Source organism: Falco punctatus, assembly GCF_963210335.1.
Source record: "Falco punctatus genome assembly, chromosome: 9".
NCBI lineage: Eukaryota > Metazoa > Chordata > Aves > Falconiformes > Falconidae > Falco > Falco punctatus.
In genome coordinates, this window is record NC_137589.1 from 6,196,204 (window position 1) to 6,210,574 (window position 14,371).

Below are 14,371 nucleotides of genomic sequence, written 5' to 3' on the forward strand. Positions count from 1 at the left end.
CTCCAGTCATGCTTATTTTGGCATTTACCCAAGGATGTTAGCAACTCTTTGAGCAAAGCAGTGTTCAGTCCCTGCCATAGCCGTGTTTCCTAAGTGTTGGGTTTGGTTTGTATTAGTGGGGAAATGACACGTGCTTTTTAATACAAACAAGGTTGACCAATATCTTGCATCACTTTCTCACTCTCTAAGAAGCTTTAGAGCTCTCTAGCTCACGGGCTAAGCAGCTTTAGACTGCCAAATAAACACACTTGCAAAGATCTCCAAAGTGCTCTTTTCCTCTGGAGCAATATCGCTACAAGCCTCCAAAAAGCCACGTCCATCGGTACGTATGTCACACCAACAGCTGTCCCAGGAAAACGCTCCAGCCTATACGCTAGAGCTCTTTCCCACTGACTACTTATGCCTATAGGATTTCAGATAAAGATGGCTTGGACATAATTTTTTCCTGAAATTTCTATATGGCAAAGGGATATATTATACATATCAATGTTGTTGATATATTTTAAAATGTTTTCAACAGCTGCAGAGCTAGTCAAACATATCTACCAACAAATGTGTTGAAATTTTGAAACAAAACAATTTGGGCTTCCCCCCCCCCCCCCCCCCCTTTTTCTCATCAATTCTAATTTTATACTTTGGAATACAGATGTATACTTGATACACAGAGAGGTCACCTTCTAACAGTTACATTTAGCTACTGTGAAAAATATTCTTACTCTAGTAAAGCCAAAACCACATACAATATAGAAAATGTTAGCAGATATTTTTTTTTCCCCGCCTTTTTTCATTTTGCTATCTGTACTCTGACTATTATGCCAAGGCATATGGGCGAGTCCAGAATTTGGTAGCCATTCCCATGAATTTAATGCAAATCACCAAATCGTTGCACTGCACATCATAATGAAAAACTGCCTACATCTTACACGTATGGACCCTCTCAGAAGCCTGCCTAGAGAGACAAGGTGTTCAGCTACCAGCATTGCTCTGAATATCCATCGTGACGAGGGCTGGAGAACAAAGGCAAAAGTTACTTTAAGCCCTAAAGAAAATCGTTTCAGCTTCCTCTGCCACAGGCTTAGAGACGTGGTGACTGAGCAGGCAAAATCAGGAGGCAAAACCATCCCCTCGCTTTCCTTTCTGACTGCTGCTGCTGCTGGGAACTGCGCTGATTCCCTGCCTGCAGGCAGTCCTGCTGCTGCTCCCCGCCGCAGTCCCGTTCGCTGTGCGCCTCTAGCAGACACAGTGTTCAAGGAGCCTTCCAGTGTCCGTGCATGAAGCATTAGACACGGTGTTGAAGCTTGGGTGAGTTAGTTTTGTGGAACACTCAGTAAACTGTTTTTTAATCAGGCTGCTTGTCTTCATGAGTCTTCTGGCCTTTCCAGCAGTCAGGGATGAATTGTGGCATTTATACTTATATTCACAGATAGTGAATCATCCACCAAAAGGATGCTTTAGAAGTTCTCACCAACAGAGCAAGGAGCCGTGAGACACAGGTATTTTAAAAAGGAAATGAAACTGATTCTTTCAGAACAGATATTCCCGATTCATACCAGGGTAAATGACAAAGCCCCTTGCAGCCAGACCTGCAGCACGGATGGGGGGCCGAGGCAGCCCTGCCCGCATGGCCCAGCTTCGCTGCTGGGAGAGGGAGATGAATTTCTTGGACCTCTTATAACAGGAGAGCTGAGCACAGGCTGCATCAGTGAGCCCAGAACTGCTTTTGGGAGGGAGTTCCCCTAACATTGCCAGTGTTTACATCATCTTTATTTATGTAAGCAATTTATCACTCTCCTGGGGTGCAAGCGCTGTCAGTCTGAGCTGGCTTCAGACTAGAGTTGCAAATGAAAGAGATAACGCTTGTTACTCAGAGCATCTTACTACCTCCTCAGACTCCTGGGTGAACAAGCCCAAAGCGAGCGCAGCCCCCAAACCCGTGGGGCAAGGGGGCACCTCTCCTCCGTCCCCGCACTGCCGTGGGGCCAGATCCAGGCAGCAGCTGCCGACGCCAGCCCTGCCGCAGGCCAGCCTTACACCCTGCCATCGCCTGGTCCCTCGGGCACACACCAAATGGGACCCCAGAGTGAACTAAGACCTTGGAGGGGGCCAATTCACTAAGGACTAGGAGCTTCTTTATACATAAGCATTTCTTAAATCCCTAGATTCAGGGTATGAGCGTGAGCAGGTCTGTGCTTTAAAATAGAATTACTTGCCTCATAAAACATCAGTATTTGAAGAAAGCATCAAGCAATACTTATCTTTGTGTTTGCTGCAAACCCTTCTTCCATAAAGACATTGCACAGCACGTGTCTGCAGGGTTTTTGGTGTGTTTTCTTGCTGATGAGCTGTGATCTTTCCTGAGAAATGGTGTGGATGATGTGCAAGGTACAAATATAGTCTCCTTGGTCCCCAAACCCATGTAATTCTTAAGCCTGCAATAGAAAAAGGGCAAGGGATCGGAGGGGTTCTGGGGAGGTCAGAGGATGGTACAAGCTCCTTGGAGATACTGTCAGGGTGAAGGTGAGACCTTTCAGTAAGAAGGTCCTTTTCGATAATAAGGTTCTCTCAATATCAGATTCATCGCTCCCCTTGTTTTCCCACCACTTTTGACTACGTTAGCAGAAAAACTCTATCTAGCAAGTGAGATGCTTTGCTTTAAGCACAGGAGCAAACCTCCCTGTACTGGTCACCCACCTGAAGCTCCGCAGGGACACGCACAGTTTGAACAAACCCACCGCCTTTTGCAGAGCTGAGCCTCAGGGATCGGCACCTCTCTGGACTCTTGTCACTAGTTACAAATGTTAGATGCTTCTACCAAAAAAAAAAAAAACCACCAAAACAACCCTGCATTGGTTTTCCAGCTAAAGATGCAGGGGTTGCTTCCTGCTGCAGCAGGACTGCTCTGGGCTCAGCGTTCTCTCCTGCAGGGCTTTAGGCACCATGGCAAGTCTGCACGTTGAAAGAGAAACAATCCAGTTTGGTTTCCCTTCGAAGGGGATGCCATGAAGCCAACAGGAGCATTCAGTGCGTGATGCAAGAGTTAATAAGCTTTAATAACAATAATAAAAGATTATTTCGGCATATTTGTTGTGCAAAACGCACCGGTGCCTCTTAGCCTGTTGTGCTCCCAGTGCTTTTAGTTGACTGAAATACGCTAAAAATCATACTCGAATTCACGGACAACAATTCGCTGCTGACCAGAAACGCCCATACCAGCAAGTGCTGAGGTATACATCTTTGAAAACCAGAGATAACTTTTCCTGTCATAAGTTTTCTCTGCTCCTTTATTCTTCCTCCACACACACATAAACCCCAAGCCTCTGTGATCTCTGCTGGTAGGCAGGAATGCTGCCAGGCGTGCACGGTGGGCTATTGGCATCAGCATCCCCTGATCCTCCAGGTAACCGTAGAAGAAGTTTATTTCTGTCACCTGAACATGGGATACACTTGCTGTGATGTCTGTGTGCATCATATCTACTCTCACTATTTTCTGGAAAGCAAATCTCCCCTTTATTGTAAATAATTAAGAGGCAATTCTTCAACACCGACATAAACTGAACCAGACTTGACCACTACCAGCCACCAGGTTTTAAAGCAATCCCTTCCGTTCCTGCATTATATGCAAAATAATGTTTTCAATCGTACTTATTATTTTCAAGCATTTCTTATTTGCCAAATTAAAACAGATTTCCAGTGGGGTGTGCACTCTTGTTTAATAACAACCCTCGCTGCTACTTCTTGCTGCTTTAGAAGGAAAGTGGACACTCTCATTCTCCTCCTTTCCTTTCCAAACCACCTGTGGCTATTTATCAATTACACTAAAATCTTTTATAAGCTACACGAAAATCTGTAACTGAGATTGCTCCTGCTTGGCTAGTGTCTTGGTGCTGCCACTCGTTAAGGAGTGAATATAGGGAAGAAATATCCCAGTTTTTGGTTCCTGCTCCCTCACCCTGCAAGTGGCTGCCCCCAGGCTGCTCCATTCGCTGAGCTCTGCTGCCCTCTCCTGCAGGAGCTGGAAACTCCTTCGATGAAATAATACGGGTTTTATAAAAAGCTGTTAATGGTGATTTGTTTAAATCCCGAGGGAATAGGACAGGACTTCTAGAATTAAGGAAAACTGAAGCTGAAAAGGGAAAGCGATCGTGACAGCTTCCTGAATGGAGTAAGAGAAAAAATAACAACAATCATTATTATTATTAATAATAAATAATAATAGTAGTAATAACGATAGTAATAATAAAAATTAATCCAGATATTGATGTGTATTTGAAGGCTATGCTAGTGAGATATCCAGCAGACAACAGAAATTTTTAAAGTGGTAAATGTATCTATTACACGTATATAAATAGGTAGCTGCTCTGTTGCTCCCCTGAGCAGCAGAGTTGCTGGTTTTGCACGTTGGCTTTCTGCTGCAGCCACAGGGTCAGCCTGGAGCCCAGGGTGGTGCTGGAGCCCGGTGCTTGGGGAGCAGGATGCTCCGCTGCCCTGTGCTCCCCGTGGGCGGCCACCGCCTCGGAGATGCTCCTGCTCTGGCTCAGGAATGAAGCAGCCCCATCTTCACGCTGCCTTCAGGTGGTAGAAGACAAGTTCTGTGGCTCCTTAAGTTTACAGAAAAAATGTCCATCTTGTTCTGCATACAGAATCGGTGCACAACTCGCTCACCTCCTGCAGAGTCTGGTCTCCTTTATTTCTCCTCTCCAGTCCCAGCATTCCATCATTCACTGACTTGCACTCTGCATGCTGTGGTTTTGGGCTTTTGGGTTTTTTTTCCCTATTCTGTCTACCTTTTCTGTTATTATTTAACTCATTCAGCATTTCTTTGACTAAAAGCTGAGGAATATTAAGAACTAGGATTGCCTATGGGGGCTGCTTGGGACAGTAATTTGTAAGACACTGATGTCACACTACCTCTTGGGTTTGAAAGCTGAAGTCACGTAAGATACTATCAGAAAGCACTGGAATCTCACAGAAACATAAACACTTTAAATGTTCATCAAAAATGAAAATGATGGAATGGGAAATAGAAAAAATGTTCGCAAATAATTTTGCGGCTGAGGAATTTGCCTGCAAAGCAGTCAGAAAGGATAAACAGATGATTTCAGTTCAGTTCAAAGAATGTCTTGGTTTTTTCGTGAGATGGTTGTGGCATAAAATAATAATAAACCCCCTATGCATTGGCTTAGTCCTACTGGGAGAAAAAGCTGCTACCAGAAAACAGCACATCCAGGACCAGGCGACCACTGACAAATTACCTTCCTGCTCTCTTTCCATATTAGCAAGGCTGCTTTTTCTTGCGATGCATTAATCTGCCTTTCAGCTTGCTTTTAATCAAAACCAGGCTTAACTTTGCAGAGTGGAAAAAGAAAGCAGATGCTGAAGTAAACCACAGAATAGGACTGGAAGAAACAGTCAGAAAGAAAAGTCTCTTTGGCTTGATAAGTATTTAAGAATTGTTTTTCTAGAGGGAAGGGAGAAAGAAAATACTCCATTTTGTTCCACTTTGGAAAAATGGCTATGCCTGCCGCCTTCTCCCAAACGTAGGAAGAATGAGCTGGTTTGTACAGCATTTTGCAGGCAGCAACACCGATTTAGTTGTGCAACATACAAAACCCAGAAAAATCAACGATGATACATTGCAAACGAGTCCTCTCAGATCGTGGAAATAAAATTTTGGGGTTGTCAGGAATTAAGAAACAGGCAAACAACTACTCCAAATTAATCAGTTGATTTATACGCCAGAGAAGGATTGTATGCAAGCAACCAGAAGTCATGATACAATACTTCAGTTATTGTAGATAGCAGTTAAAATTTCAGAGGTAAGAAATTACTGAAATAACAACAAGGTAAGATAGAAAAGACTCAGATATTTGCAACTTCATACCTTTCTTTTATGTTTTTTGTTGTTTGTGTTTTGGGATTTATTTTTTTTCTCCTTTTAATGATTTCCAGCTACTGACAGTACACACCATGAACACCTGATATATGCTGCCTCCAATGCAAATGGTTGTCTTGGTAACTTCAAATATAGATGTTGCAAGTCAAATTTCGTAATTCAAAATAAAAAACAAACCCCTCACGTGTTTCTTTCTCCCCTGAGGCTTCAAATCAAGAGTGCGGTTTCACGTCTGCACAGGCAACCTGAAGCCAGACGACCCCCAGCTCCAACCCCTCAGATCCATGCCTACCCCTCTATGCCTTAGTAAGCACATAGCGAACCAGGCCAGGGAACCCATCCAGCAAGACATTCATCTAAAAAAAAAACCCACAAAGACCTTAAAGCAATCAAACCCCACTATTTTCCAGCCAGTTCAGCCTCTGGACCTCTCTCGTGATGCTGCCACACAAGCACCAGCGCCACGTGAGCGGGACCGTACAGAGGAGCGTGGGTGCGAGGGAAGCGAAGACGGGCACGAGGATGTGACATTTACTGCCCCAGCTCACCGGGGAGTGACTTAGCCCTGTGCCCGTGTGACCAGCTCCTAGCTGAGAGGATGGCCAGTGCATGCTCCTTTATTCCTGAAAAGGATGTTACGTATAGCCCGTATATGACATACAACATGCATACACACACAAAGTGCTGTGGAGATATGCCAGATTATTCAAAGAATTAAGAGCCGAGCAGAAAAGACATTTATGGGAATTATTTAGGGGAATTTTCCTATCAGGCAAGGGAAAAAGACTAATTAATATTATTTATATTCAAGAGAACTGGCTTATCTCAGCTTGTTCAGGAGAAACTGCAGAGTAACAACGGCATGTTCTTGCTCCGTGGAGATGTGGATGCTCAGAGAAACCTTCCTTCAGCACGTGGCTTTGGCTTTAGGTTGAAACCCTTCCAGCCGGGGCGGTTCTGCCAAGCCTCCTCTCTCCAGCCAAACCCATGTGCTAACAGCACGGCTCAGCTCGGCTTGTCCTCACCCCAAACCGGGAGCGGAGCAACAGATACGTAGCAAGGGAAGTGTCAGAAGCCACTGACCTCTGGAATTAAAAAACCCTGCCTTGTCATCCTGAGAAGCCAAGAAAAGACTTTCTGATTTTGTTTTCCATAAGCAAAGGCCAAAAACAATTCAGAAGTTGTGAGGGTGTGTCTGATTATGAAGAAAGACCCAATAGTTCTTAAAATACGAACTTACGTTCATACGACTCTCGACATGCGTAACTCCTGATTTCAGAGATACTTCCTCTGGCAGGATGAGGCGTGGAAATCCTGTGTAAAAAGGAGTATAAAGCTGCTGTGTTTGTAGCTGTGTACCAGTGCCCAGGATGCCCTTATCACCCAGAAATTAATAGGAAACGGCTTTTTTCTCAGGCAAATGGAATTCTGTTAAAGTGGAGAAATAACTTGTTACTTAATAAACCCTATTTTCTACTCCCAAAGTTCTCCAGTTGTTCTCCAAACATTAGGTCCATTGCTTTAATACGTGCCCTCTTGTTCCCAGGGCCATTTTCTTCTGCAACAGAAAGGTGCCTGGTTACCAAACCACGTAGTACACAAGGAAGAAGTTCATCTAGGAGCCACAGAAGATAATTGATCAAGAAGACTGAATAAAATCCATTCTGACAACAAAAAAAGAAGGATTAAAATAGGTTTTTTTCAGCCCAGATTATGAGTTTTATGAAAACTTGCAAATCTACTGTGCAAGGGACAGTGGGGGATTTGACTGATGGAGTAAGTCAACGTGCTTTAAGAAGTCTTGTAGTTTATAGCTGGAGGTTACGAGCCCTGAACCATCCCGTATTACGTGTACAAACTTGAACACCATGATAATGGCAGAGCAGCTTCCTCAGCAGAACCAGAGCAAGCCGAGGTGGGAGAAAGCCAAAGCAGCCAGCGGTGCTCTTGGGCAGAGCCAGGTTTGGATCTCCTCCTCCTCCTCCTCTTCCCCTCCATTTACCCAGCACAGCCTGGAGCTTTTATTGTCGTAGCACCGTGCCATAGCTCCACCTTGGCTTAAGGAGGTGGTTGCTTTGTTTCATTTTCTGCTGCCGTTTCTGTGCTTCTGTATCCTGGCTTAATAGTAGGAAAGCAAGGAAAAACGGGAGGGTGGCCCAGAGGCAGAGCTATGACAGAACGGCGTATTTCCAGGGTCATTTTGCTGCCATTCATCTGTCCGTAACTTCATCCTGCGCTGTCCATCTGATAAACAGCATCTTTGTAAAAAAAATGGGAAAAGAAAGAAAGAAAAAAACCCACCCAGCTTTCTACCAAACATAAGAAAACATCAAAGCCCACAAAAATCAAAACAAGTGTTCAGAGGGGGAGTCCTGCGAGCTGAGGCTGGAAGATAAGACCAACTTCTTGACATGGTGAATAAGGAGTTCAAGAGCACGGTGATGTGATCAAAGCTGTGGTCTCGGAAAACGACTCCTGCAGCAGCAATCTTGTTAGTTTTCCATCGCGCAAGATAATGCTAGGGCTGAGGCAAGAGGAGACAATTACACAGTAAATCCAGACAAGAGATACAGAGCCCAGAGAAGATGAATTATATCGAAAGCCTCACCAAAGCTTGCTGACAAAGCTTGGATATAGACTAGACACTAGTTCTGCAAGTAACGTGAAACACCAGATTAATTTACTGCTTATATAAAGCATTGCTAGAGACAGAAAACAGAAAGGTAAAAAGAGATGTGTCTAAGTGGCAGATGGAGAAACTTTGAAAGTGAGGACACCGATACTTGACAATCACTGTTACGTGGCATATTAAAAAACAAGTATATGTCTCGGTAGCAGAACACCCTGAGTATTTGGAAATGTTCTGAAATGAGCCTGTATTTTATTTCTATTTAAGTAATTTGCCTCCAAACCTGCAAGTGTTAGTGTTATATTGCACTTCACTGTGAAAATATGTTCAAAAACTCATCCTGGCTGCTGGGTAACACAGTGACCGCATTTCACAGACCCTCCGAGAGAACCAACCTACCTGCTGGAGAGACTTCTCCCACCTTCTGTCCAGACAGCCATTTCAGATGCCACACCAGGAGGAAGAGGAGAATCTAAAAGCCTTCCTGACAGCCCAGCATACTGGAACAACCTTGAAGACAGTAACTGAAAAATACACTTGGAGAAGACAGATATGCAGAAACACGGTAACCTTTGCCTTTGTATCTGTGAGCAACCACCAGCAACGAGGGAGCATCGCTGTGAAAGGCTAGCAGCTTCACCAAGAGGGGTTTATCAACATTATGTGGTATACGACCAAGGAACTGTGACCCGTGAAGACATATGCTATGCATTTTGTACTTTTTTTTTTTTTTTTTTTTTTTTGTCAAGATCTGTGACTGCTTGTAAGCTACGGTAAATTTTCATTCACAAACACCACTGGAAAAAAACATTTTCAAAGGGTCACCAAAATACACAATTATTCATGAGTCTACAGTTGGATTCAAAAAGCAGGTGCCTCAGCAATGATAGATTGACTCACTAGGGTCATGGCTATGAAACATGTATTTGGAAAAAATGACCATTCACAACCCCCCCCCCCCCCCCCAAAGATGACCTTCTTTTTGCAACTGAAAGTTGTGGCCTATAGCTTTTTATTAATTACAGCAAGTGAAACAGGAGCCAGACAAGTGTAATATAACTCCATTATCTCCTGCTACCCTAGGGTGGAAAGTAATGACAAAACCCTGCCTTTCTTTTTTTTTTTTTTAAAAAAAAAAAAACCACAACACACCTGTTGACATCTGGTTTGAACAATATATAATGCCACCATTCAATAACCCTCTGGAAAGCAGTCACTGAAATGAGAGTTTGTCAGTGGGAACCACACCGAACTACAGCCGGTATTTGCTAAATGAAGTAGTGGTGACAATGACATGGGAAAAAAGTATTTTCAATTTATGGACTTAACTCCCAGAAAGAAAACCATTACGTTGGGCCAATAAAGTCACCCTGAAGAAGTGTTTAAATGTCCTTTCCTTTACCACCTGCTGAGTTTGGGGTCTAACAGACAACGCCACAGCATCCCTGCCCTGCTCATGAGCTGCTCCCTAACGCAGGCGGTTACAGGCCCCGCCGACCACCCGCCATCCTCCTGCTGCTGCTGCACTGACAGGGAAGGAGGGGGAAATAGGAAGGTGGAGGGGAAGTTCTACCTATGGAAGGGGACCAACAGTTTCAATGAATACCATGGAAATGAACCTAAAGTCGTGTATTTGCTAATCTCAGATTTTCAAGACTGAAATTCAACTTAAACTTCCCTTCCTCCAGCAGGCGTGGAGCAGGGGGCATCACTTACCTTCTGCAATTGCGTTTTAAAGATGTTAGTTGGTTCCCTCCTCTGACTATGCACGTTTTTCCTTTTCTTCCACAACTGTTATGTCCAAGCTGAAGAGCCATTTACATCTTAAGACAAACAAGTTAACAGCAAGTTAGACACAAAAATTCTAGAATTTTCAAAAAATAGTATGAAAAAAATCTAGATGCTTTAGTTCAGCTATATTTGCACGTTTTCTATTATTATTCTGCCAAAGCAGATGGAATCAGATGGATGAGGTACCTCATCCACAAGGTGTACCTACAACCTACGCCAAGATGTTATGTTTTACCTCTTTCAGCATTTCACATTTTAGTTGTGTGGTTTGTTCCACACCCAACCCATTACAACTTCATTTCTTCAGATGGTCTGAGGAGACAGCAAAATAACAGCGAACTCTGAAAAGATCAACGTTCTCTGTTCCAGGAGGGTGAAAGCCGCCTGGTAGTTGACTCTGGACTGTACCTGTGCAACTCCAGGCTCCCTTTGTTACTAAAATTTGCAAGAGGTAAACTAGCGACTTCCATTTCAGTTGTCAGCACATACTTTCGTAGGATGTCTTAACTCACTACACATAATAAACACTTGACAGAAGCCAGACGTTTTTTGAAAGGTAGACTTTGACTTTTCAACAAGGGAGAAAAATACAATAGGGAAGGCCAGTACTTTGCACGTGGACAGCAAAGTTTAATTGTATGGGCTGACAGCTGCCCATCCAAAGGGAAGCCGGCTTTTAAGTCCACATAGAAAGTTTGTACGTGTTCCGTAGAAAAAAATCTTCACTGTGTTCAAATTCACCAGTCTGCTTCAAAAAAAACCCAACTAATTTCAGATTTTATCAAGGTCCCCCTCCTTCCTTTGGATCCACAGGTGCGGACAAAATCCATTTTGCCTGGGGGGTAACTTACTATTGCTATGAAATTCCCACCTACACAAAGCAACATACAACATTGCCAGCAACTCATGCAAGCGGGTATGAAGTTGGCAAAGAATCTAAATTATCTTGGAAAATGAACATATACTGACTTTGCTATTTAATTTTTTTTAGTACTACCGCCTTTGGAGAGGTAAGAACATAGTTCTACTGAATGCCTTTAAGAATAAATCTGTATTAAAGCTGCCACTCTTAAGCAAAATGTTTATGCCTTGAGTATCTGCCAATACATCATCAGCATCTAGCCCACGTTTGTTTTGCTGTTCTCCCATTCCCACATTTTAACAGAAGCCTTTTAAACACTCTTTCCCCCTGACATGAAGAAAAAGGACTTTTCCCCTCCAGTTCAATTTAAGAATTGTCAAGTTCTCCTTCCTTCCCAATTTCTGTAAGTTTTTCTCATTTTTCTTGGAAATTTATGATGAGCTTTGATACCTGTTTCCACCTGCCTTTCCCAAACCAGGAGGCAGGGACAGTTCTTCCCACAGGATCGCCTCTGCGCAGCAAATCGCCGCAATTTCCTCTCCTCTGACTAACAGCTCAGTGTGTGAAAAATTGTGCAGGATTAAGGCCTTCACGCAACCAATTTCAGCCAATTTGGTTTTCTCCTGATTTTTCTGATGTAAAATCGAATTTTTAGGTGCCAGTTTTTCACTAGTCCTTGTACAAACCAACCAGTAAGATGAGTCACGTGAAAGAAACCACATTACGTGCCAACACATTCTAATCTCAGCCCTTTCCTTTTTAATTTTGCTTAACACTGCCGCCTCCCAGCAGAAGCAGATGAGATACCTGGAAACTATCACGGCTGTGGCTCCTATCTTCAGTGTTTAAGTAGAACACTTAACTATCAAGTTTATTTACTATCAAGAATTCCTAATTCAGAAGTACTAAATACTAGTACGTATAAACACTTTTAGCTTGACCTCATTAATGAATTCTCTTACCAGGTTCACGTTAATATTGAAGTTGTGCTGAATTCTTCTGAGAAAGTAGTAAGTAAAATAATGATTTTTTAAAAAAAAAAAAAAAAAAAGGCAAAAAGCCCTTACTCTTTCCCAAGCTGCTGTTCTTCTACTGTTCACCAGCAATTTGATTTTTAGTTGAGCAGCTCTGGGCAGCCAGTGATCACCCAATCCAAACCCATTTCCCATTAAAGAATCTGTGATGGTCCTTGTTTTCTGCCTCTAGGGTCAACTGCTGAGAATCATCATCTCTTAGATTATTGACTCAGACACTCAAACGCATCAACGTTCCGAAGCAGGTTTCCTTATGTATCATATATGCCCCTATCTGGCTGCAAAGTCTTTAAATTGGCAGACTGTTTGCATTTTAATGAAAGTAAATTATAAATAATTCACAATATAGTAGTAATCATTGCTACACTGAAATAAAATAAATTTGTCATTTTCCATAATTATTCCCCCGAATAAAATATATGCATATGTGTATATATATATATACAGACACATAGATATAATATACATATATAGAACTAAATTTTTGGAGAAGTACTTCAGAAACAGGTCCAAGTTAGACAATTTTAGAGACACTTAATGATTAATTTACAGAGACTGCCTTTATTGTGAGGCATGCCATGCTCCAATTAAAACTCAAATTAGGGCTTGCTTATATTAAAACTAAGCTGCCAGACTATTTTCTAGACTTTTTATTTACTGCTAGAACAAGTAAATCCATTATCGCAAAACTGAAAGAATCAAATCAGAAATTTAAAAAAAATAACCCTGTTTTAATTTAAAATTAAGTACAGGAGTCCCATGTTGGGGCTTTTGCTGTATTGAATGATTATACTGAACTTTGAAGCAAGTGGAAAAATACTGAAGAAATAAGACGAGGGCACGATCAGAACAGTGGAATGAAGAGGGAGGAACAAATTGCAGGTGCTTGCACAAAAACAGGGCCAGCAGGACGCGATAAGAGGAGCTGGGAAACAGCAGAAAAGAGCCTACGTGCCTGAAAAAGTAGAAACAGAAATCTTGCCAATAAACAATTGTTAACCAATCATATTATTATACGCTTGTAAAATAGCCAATCATATTATCACGCGCTTATAGAGTGCCTTATAAAAGTGTACCTGGTTTGTACAATAAACGGATCAGATCTTGAACTCTATGAGTATTTGAATCTGACTCCCGCTCGCCCAGAATGCCCGCAGCAGTCCCATGATAATATTTATCATAAGCTCCTCTCAGGTTGTAAAACCACTAGTTGAGTATGAGCACAGAGATCCAGAAAGAAAATGTCTGCAGGACTGGATGAGCTCCACACAGACGTACAAATTGCAGAATGCTTCACTGAAATGGAGACAACTTATGCATCCCTATAGATCCAGTCATATGCACGGTTTTATGTTGGTCATACAAGTCCAAAATGATTCACGTAACGCAATGAAAGGAGTAACCATCGCTAGTTATGCTTTAAGATGTTCTCCATATAGAAGTTCTTCATCTAGACAACCCAAATGTGCAAAACCCTCCTTATTTATGGACAAAGGTTCTGGCCTTTTGCAAACAATCTTAAAATAGCTACTGAATAATCTGCTCTGATAATCAAGCATCATGTTCCATTGTTCAAAGACAAATGAATAAAGAATCTCAATACATTGGCTCGCAAACCCAACTCCTCTGCCGTTTCTTCATTGCCAATGGCCAAGGACAGTTTCCAGAATTAAGACTCTACTGTTGACAGAAACTTCAAAATGCAAACCCAGGAAAACACGGATTATAAACTGCTGCTGCTACTTGGGACTGTTCACAGTGGTTCCAAGAAGGAATTCTCAAAGGGATTTAAAGGAGTTAAAACCGGGAACTTCAGAAAATTTATTCAATTCTGTTTACATTCCAAACTCTCAGGCTTGCCCTTCAAACCTAAAAGTGAGGATCTTCTCACATTTCATTCTGTACAAGCCAGGTAGCGATCAGTTACCTGTATTTTTTTTAGACAGCTTCTAAAGTCAAAGCGACAAAAGCATCCTAGGAGCCAAGAGGAAAGCTACGTGAACTAGGAAGGAGAAAAACAAGACTTCACTGACTTCTATCTCAGCACGGCTGAATACATTTCCTATTTTTGAGAAGCTGATTACCTGCAGTCATGTAAGTGTACCTGCCTCCTAGACAAAAGCAAGATGTGCAATGCTCACCGGTGTCAGCTGAGAAGCAAG